Source organism: Camellia sinensis, chromosome 7, assembly GCF_055761805.1.
Source record: "Camellia sinensis isolate YWXY chromosome 7, ASM5576180v1, whole genome shotgun sequence".
NCBI lineage: Eukaryota > Viridiplantae > Streptophyta > Magnoliopsida > Ericales > Theaceae > Camellia > Camellia sinensis.
Genome location: NC_138967.1, coordinates 60,550,137 through 60,556,530, shown reverse-complemented (window position 1 = coordinate 60,556,530; position 6,394 = coordinate 60,550,137).

The following is a 6,394-nucleotide window of genomic DNA, read 5'->3' as shown; positions in this document are numbered from 1 at the left end:
TGCAATATGGCTAAAATGGCATATAGAATGCAATCATGGACTTACACTAACATGAGAGAGCCTCAGCTACACTCACATAAGAGGCCGATGGATGAAAATGAAGTTCCTCGAAACGCGTGCACACGGGCACGCAAACCGAGGCAATGGCAGACGCAATGCAATAGCATGGAAAATGATATGCAAACATGCTAATGGAATTTTAGAACTGAAATGTGGGGGAAAACAGCCCCGAAATGAGGCGAAAGTACACCCGATGCATGGAATCTCTCCCGAAATGCAAAATTAAGTATGTGAAATGGCTTACAGCTATACAAAGCATGCATAATTGGTACATGGAATGAAAATACAGAAGCAAGGAAGCCTCAAAATAAGCATTTTTACAGTTCAAAGCATGGCCAAACAGCTAACCGAAACAGGGGAAAACTAGCATGCAAAAATGGCCCTAAATGTGAGGTTATGAAGCAACTCACAGCTGCTGACCTCAAACAGGTTAGGGCCCTTCAACAACATTGAAGAGGGGCCCAAAATAAGCCACTTTACAGAAATGAAAAAACCCCAAAAACAAATATAGATATGGCTAAGCTCTCATGCAAGAAAATGGGTCAAAAGGTGGCCAAAGAGGCAAGTGGCATATGCAAAGCCCAAACTGAAAAATTCCCTTCTACAACATTGAATAGGGACCAAAAATATGCATGTTTATAGAACTTTAAAAACCCCAAAAACAAATATAGATATGGCTAAGCTCTTATGCAAGAAATGGGCCAAAAGATGGCCAAAGCACAAAGTATACTAAATATCCATCAAACAGCCAAAGGTCCTTAATGAAACATGAAGAATGGACCAAAATAAGACTATTTTCAGTTCTGTAAAATGACCAAAAATGAAAGCATAATGGGCTGCCAAAGCATGCAAAAATGGGACCCAAAAGAGAATATAAAGGCAAGTACATCATGGAGGTCCCAAACAGTGTTGAGCCCTTCTTAAATGTTGAAGAGGGGCTCAAAATAGGCCTATTTTTAGTTCTGTAAAATGCCCAAAAATGGAAGCATAATGGGCTGCCAAAGCATGCAAAAATGGGACCCAAAAGAGAATATAAAGGCAAGTATATCATGGAGGTCCCAAACAGTGTTGATCCCTTCTTCAATGTTGAAGAGGGGCTCAAAATAAGCCTATTTTCAGTTCTGTAAAATGCCCAAAAATGGAAGCATAATGGGCTGCCAAAGCATGCAAGAAAATAGCATTCAAGGAAGGTATTGAAGCAAGTGCAAGGTGGGGGGCTCAAACAGGGTTGAGCTCTGAAGAAAAAGTGAAAAAGAGCTCAAAATAAGGCCACTTTCAGTTAGGGCCGGAGCTCAAAACAGTAAGCATATATGGTTAAGAAATGTTGCAAAAATAAGCTCAAAAAAGGGGGAAATGGCAACTCACCCTTGTAGACCAATCTTTGGTTGCTTCTTGGGCCAAGTTGCAGCACCTTTGGCCTCTGAGAAGCCCTCCTTGCTGCTGGAAATGGAGTGGTGGTGGTGGTGCTTGGTGGTGATGAAGGAATGGGGTAGAACTTAGGAGTTTTTGAGAAAATGAGAGAGATAGAGGGAGATTTGGATCCCTCTCCTTGAAGCAATTTTTTCTAACCTCTAATACCAATGCTTGCAGCTGGTTATAAGGACCAAAAGGAGGGGGAGCATGGAAGGAAAGGGTGGGGGAAAAGGACCAAGGCTTTCCCCCACAAAATATCCCCCGGATACAGATGTTTCTGGGGAACAACAACTATACAGCTGTAAAGTTCACATTGAGAGGAACATGACCGGCCACCTTTTGGAGTTGCAGGTGGCCGGCCGGCCACCCCCCCTAGTCGGCCGGCTAGGGTTCAAAAAGGTCAACTTGCTTTAGTGGCCGGCGACCACAAAAAGGTGGCCTCCCAGGTCCCCTCATCACAACCCTGTGGTTCGAATTTGGAAACTCTAAAACAGGAGAGAGAGCAAGCCATTTTTAAGAGGGGTTAAAAAGGGTCAAATGGATTTTCTGGCCAGCCAAATAATATTAGGATCCTCCCATGTGTGTACAACACAAATATGTGGTTTGGGGTTGAAGAAAGTGGCCCCAAGGTGTTCAACATTGGCTCGGAAGTGCGAAAAACGGGTGTCGGAGGGCGAAAATGGAATATAACTGGTTGCCAAGATAATTGCTGGCCTCCCACCCTCCAGTGACCTTCCTGGTGATGAAACAGAGGCACCTGCCAAAAATGAACGAAAACCGATGCAAAATGAATGCTCGGGGGCCAAAACACGCAGTTCGGGGTCCCGAAAATGGGCTGCCAAGCACCGAAAGTGGCGTTCGGCCACGAAGTGGGTTTCTCAGACCCCAGTGTCCCTTGAAAGGGAGAAAATAAGATGTATGCCAAAATTTAGAGCAAACGGAGATGGTTAAGCGGTCCCGAACCGAGGCACACGGCCAACGGTTCCGAAAAACCGAAAACCGGGCTCCGAAATGGGCAAAATGGCCTATGGCCACAAAATGTAGCCCACGACCACTAAGAGATGGTCTACAGGACCTCTCCCTCCCCTCAAGAAAAGAAACAGAGAAAACCGAGTCTGGTTCGCAAACCGAGGCAAGGCACAGAAGAGGGTTCGGAAATTCGGAGGCAGGGCTCACGGCCGCGACTCTAAGACTTCTAAACGAGCACATTATGCAATATCACCAAGTGCTCAACTGGTGACGTCTGAGTCTCAAGGTCGGTCAAAAATGGGGTGTCTACACCATGAAATCCTAGATTTTGTAATCACAAGTTATGATTTTAGCATTTATGTTCTTCATGTTCATGTTCTTCAAGAGGAAACCCAGATTTTCTAGACTTCATTTCCCTAAGTGTAGTCACTGAGACCCACTCTTGCCTAGATCTTACACCTAGGCCAAGCATCGTATCTCACCTTGGCCTACCTTGCATGATCACCTGCACTTTAGTGTACTTTGCATGCGCACCTAGGCCTAGGAGACCATACCTCGGCCAAGAGGTGTGGGACCTCGGCTAAGACCTGGTTGGTACCCAGCATGTTTTCCCAAGATGAAAAATAGTGTTTTAACTCCTAGTACATGTTTTGCTTTGTCTTGACTTAGTTTTGAAAGAAATGCCGGGATCATTTACACTCATGTAAGGCTTGTTTTAGGGATGCATTGCATAGCCATCTTTTGAGCACTCTTTCTTGTCTTCTTGAAATACATTCGATGGACCTTGCCATGTATTTGTAGGTCTTGGATTCTTGCCTTAATCTCTGCACCCAAAGAGCTATGTGAGTGGTATTTTTAATAAAGCTATGTTCTAATGTTTTGATAAAGGCTTTGCTTGTTTCATTTTGGAAAAGTGTTTGTTTAAGTATGAATAATTATTCCTAGTTTTGTATCAAGTATTATCTTGTTTTGATGACATTCTTGGAAAATCCTTAGTGCTAGGGGACTATAATGCAACTAGTACCCTTATTTGAGATATCGCCCTTGCCACCGACGGTCTTGTACATGTGGGTTTGTCTAATCGATTCCGGGTCGATTATTCCCTTGTTTCGTTAGGAATGTCATCCCTTGTATTATATTGATGCTAGTAAGCATCCCTTGAAGCTTTGAAAGACTTGATAGATGAACTTGGTTCATCCCTTGATTTGTACAAGATATGCTATGTATTGTTTTGATAAAGATCTCGAATATCATTCATTCAAACCTTTATTACTAATATCATTCACTGAGTATCCAAGCTCACCCTCCCCTTTATATATATGTAGGTGACGAGCAAGAAGGCGGTGATGCCTAGATGTTATTTGCAAGTTGTTTTGGATTCATGTTTTGCTAGCATCTTGAAGATTATGCTTCTTAGTTTTGTAATTCATTTCTCTTGTATATGGCGGCTTGAGAAGCCTTTTGATTAAGATGTAACATGTACTTATTTTATTTGTATCCAGGTTGTACACCATATTAAAATGTATGTCATTTCATTTGACTTATGCACAGCTCTTGTGGACTATTTAGATTTAAATTTATTGCTTCCGCACATGTAAGCCCCATATGTGTACTCTGATTGTGTGTGAATCCTTGTAAGTTGGCCTTTGGTAATCTCGGATTACTGGCCATCATGGCACCATTCTACTAGGGGCAGAATGGGGTCATGACAGATTGGTATCAGAGTATCGGTTCTTTATAGTGCGTTAATCACACGCTTTGAGTCCCAAAGAGCATATGATTTCCCTTAGAATGATGTTAGGGTTGCATCATATTGCTTGCTACTTGGTATGATATGCATCATCTCGGCATGATTATATGTTACTTGCATGCATGTCTATTTATTCATTTTGTTTTAAAGTTGCACTTTGCATACTTCTAGCATCATGAGAAGGGGTAGACCTCTAGTTGGCTGAGATCAATCCGAGGACCAGTTAGACAGATTAGAAAGGTTAGTTGAAGGTTTGGCCCATGAGTTGAGGCAAACAAGGCAACAGAACACCAGTGCTACATCTACTTAGGCAGAGCAGACAAACGGCCGAAATGCAGTTCCGCCTCCACCTCCTCCAGTGCCGCAAGTGCCTCCACAACCAACTTTATATGGGGATGGCACGATAACCTTGATCAAAGAATTCAAGAAAATGAACCTGCCGAGATTCCAAGGGGGTATAAAGCCGATGAAAGCCGAAGCGTGGGTTTTGGAAATGGAGAAGTTGTTTGAGATTTTTTCCAGCACCGATGCTCAGAAGGTGTCATTAGCAGCATTCACATTGGACGATGACGCTTGTAACAAGCCCGCGGGGGGACCTCACTACAGCTCGGACTCGATTTGTAGTCACGGTTCTAAGTCTGAACCAAAGAGTCCAAATCCGGCAGATCGTTTTGAGAAAACAGATTTTTGAAAGAAGTGCCAAACATGGACTGCTTTGCCAGATACAGAGTCGCCACCTAAATATTTTATTTTGGGAAATTTAGGAAACCCTGACTCAGTGCCAAAAGGCCACGTGTCCGTCATCACCAAAGTTGCCTCGGCTCGGGAACTTGGGTACGATTGGGGAAGGTCACTTCGTGAGCACCCCCGCTCGCCCGATCAAAGATCGGCCTCTACTAACCATGATATCAATTTTTGAAAACTTTGTGTGTCCTTATTCCGGTTATTAGCCTAGGATATTATGTGATGCACACAGCATATAAGTATAGACCGGGTTGCCTGAATTAGAACAAAACATTTCATGTTTGTTTATTTGAAAGTGGTTTGATGGTGCTACCCGCAAGTAGGCTAAGACGTGGATTTGCCACCCTCGGGTGGGCTTAGGAAACATGATTTTGCCACTATCTAGTGGGCTTAAAACACACATTTGATGAATTATTCCAATTCAAATAACCCAACCTTCACCCACAGGCATTCAGACAGTTATATCACCTAAGCAAATAGCCTCATGGTAAGCATGCTATTCATGGCAGTCACTCACACGCATGCAAGGATGCTAAAGCATAGAACTTACCGAATACTCCAAGCCAAAATAGAGACTTCATTAGAAATCATGCATGATCCTAACTGTACAGAAATGCCTAATGCAACACATGCAAAAAAAAAATGCAATCTATAGTAGGCCCAGCTATTCTAAACATGGCATATGGAATGCTACAACTAACATGTATTCAACTTGGAATTGAAATACAAATGCAGTTAGTATGATGCGCCGAGCCTGGTGCATGCAATGCAGATGAATGAATGCAAACATGCTATCATATTGTATGCTAATTGAAATATGCCCTAATCTAACCATCATAGGCAGGTAAATAAAAGGGAGAAAGACGTGGGGTTGGACGACATACAACACACACACGCACACTTTATTACAGTTATGCCCTCGCGCAGAGGGTCCGAATAAATATACAGTCCCAAATAAAAGAATATTACAGTCCAAATAATATACAAATTCCTACTTAATTAACAAATTAACTAAGAAAGCTGTAAAATTGGAGTGCAAGCCAGGGACTGCCTCGTTTCTGATGAATGATGTATGTTAGGCTGCTTTACGCGGAAATCCACCGGGATGCCCCAATTAGCCTCTGTTTAGCAGTTATTCTTGGAAAGCGTGCCAGACTCTGAAAAGTTACTGATTCTTTATTTTGCTGCAACAGAGAGCAGGAAAGGGGCATAGCAATGTATTTTCACAAATATATGCATGCCTCGATCCTCGTGCCACCAATCACGCATACCGAGGCATGATGGCCGAGGAGTCGAATTGCACAATTCAATATAGGATGAATGCACATGTAAACACAACAAGAACCTAACTCCATCATGGGTAATCTGGAGTGTCGGTGACTGGGAATTGAGACACGTTCCGTCACTCAAAGTACGAAACGCACCTCGTTTCCCGTGCCCGGGCTAACTCCTATCCCG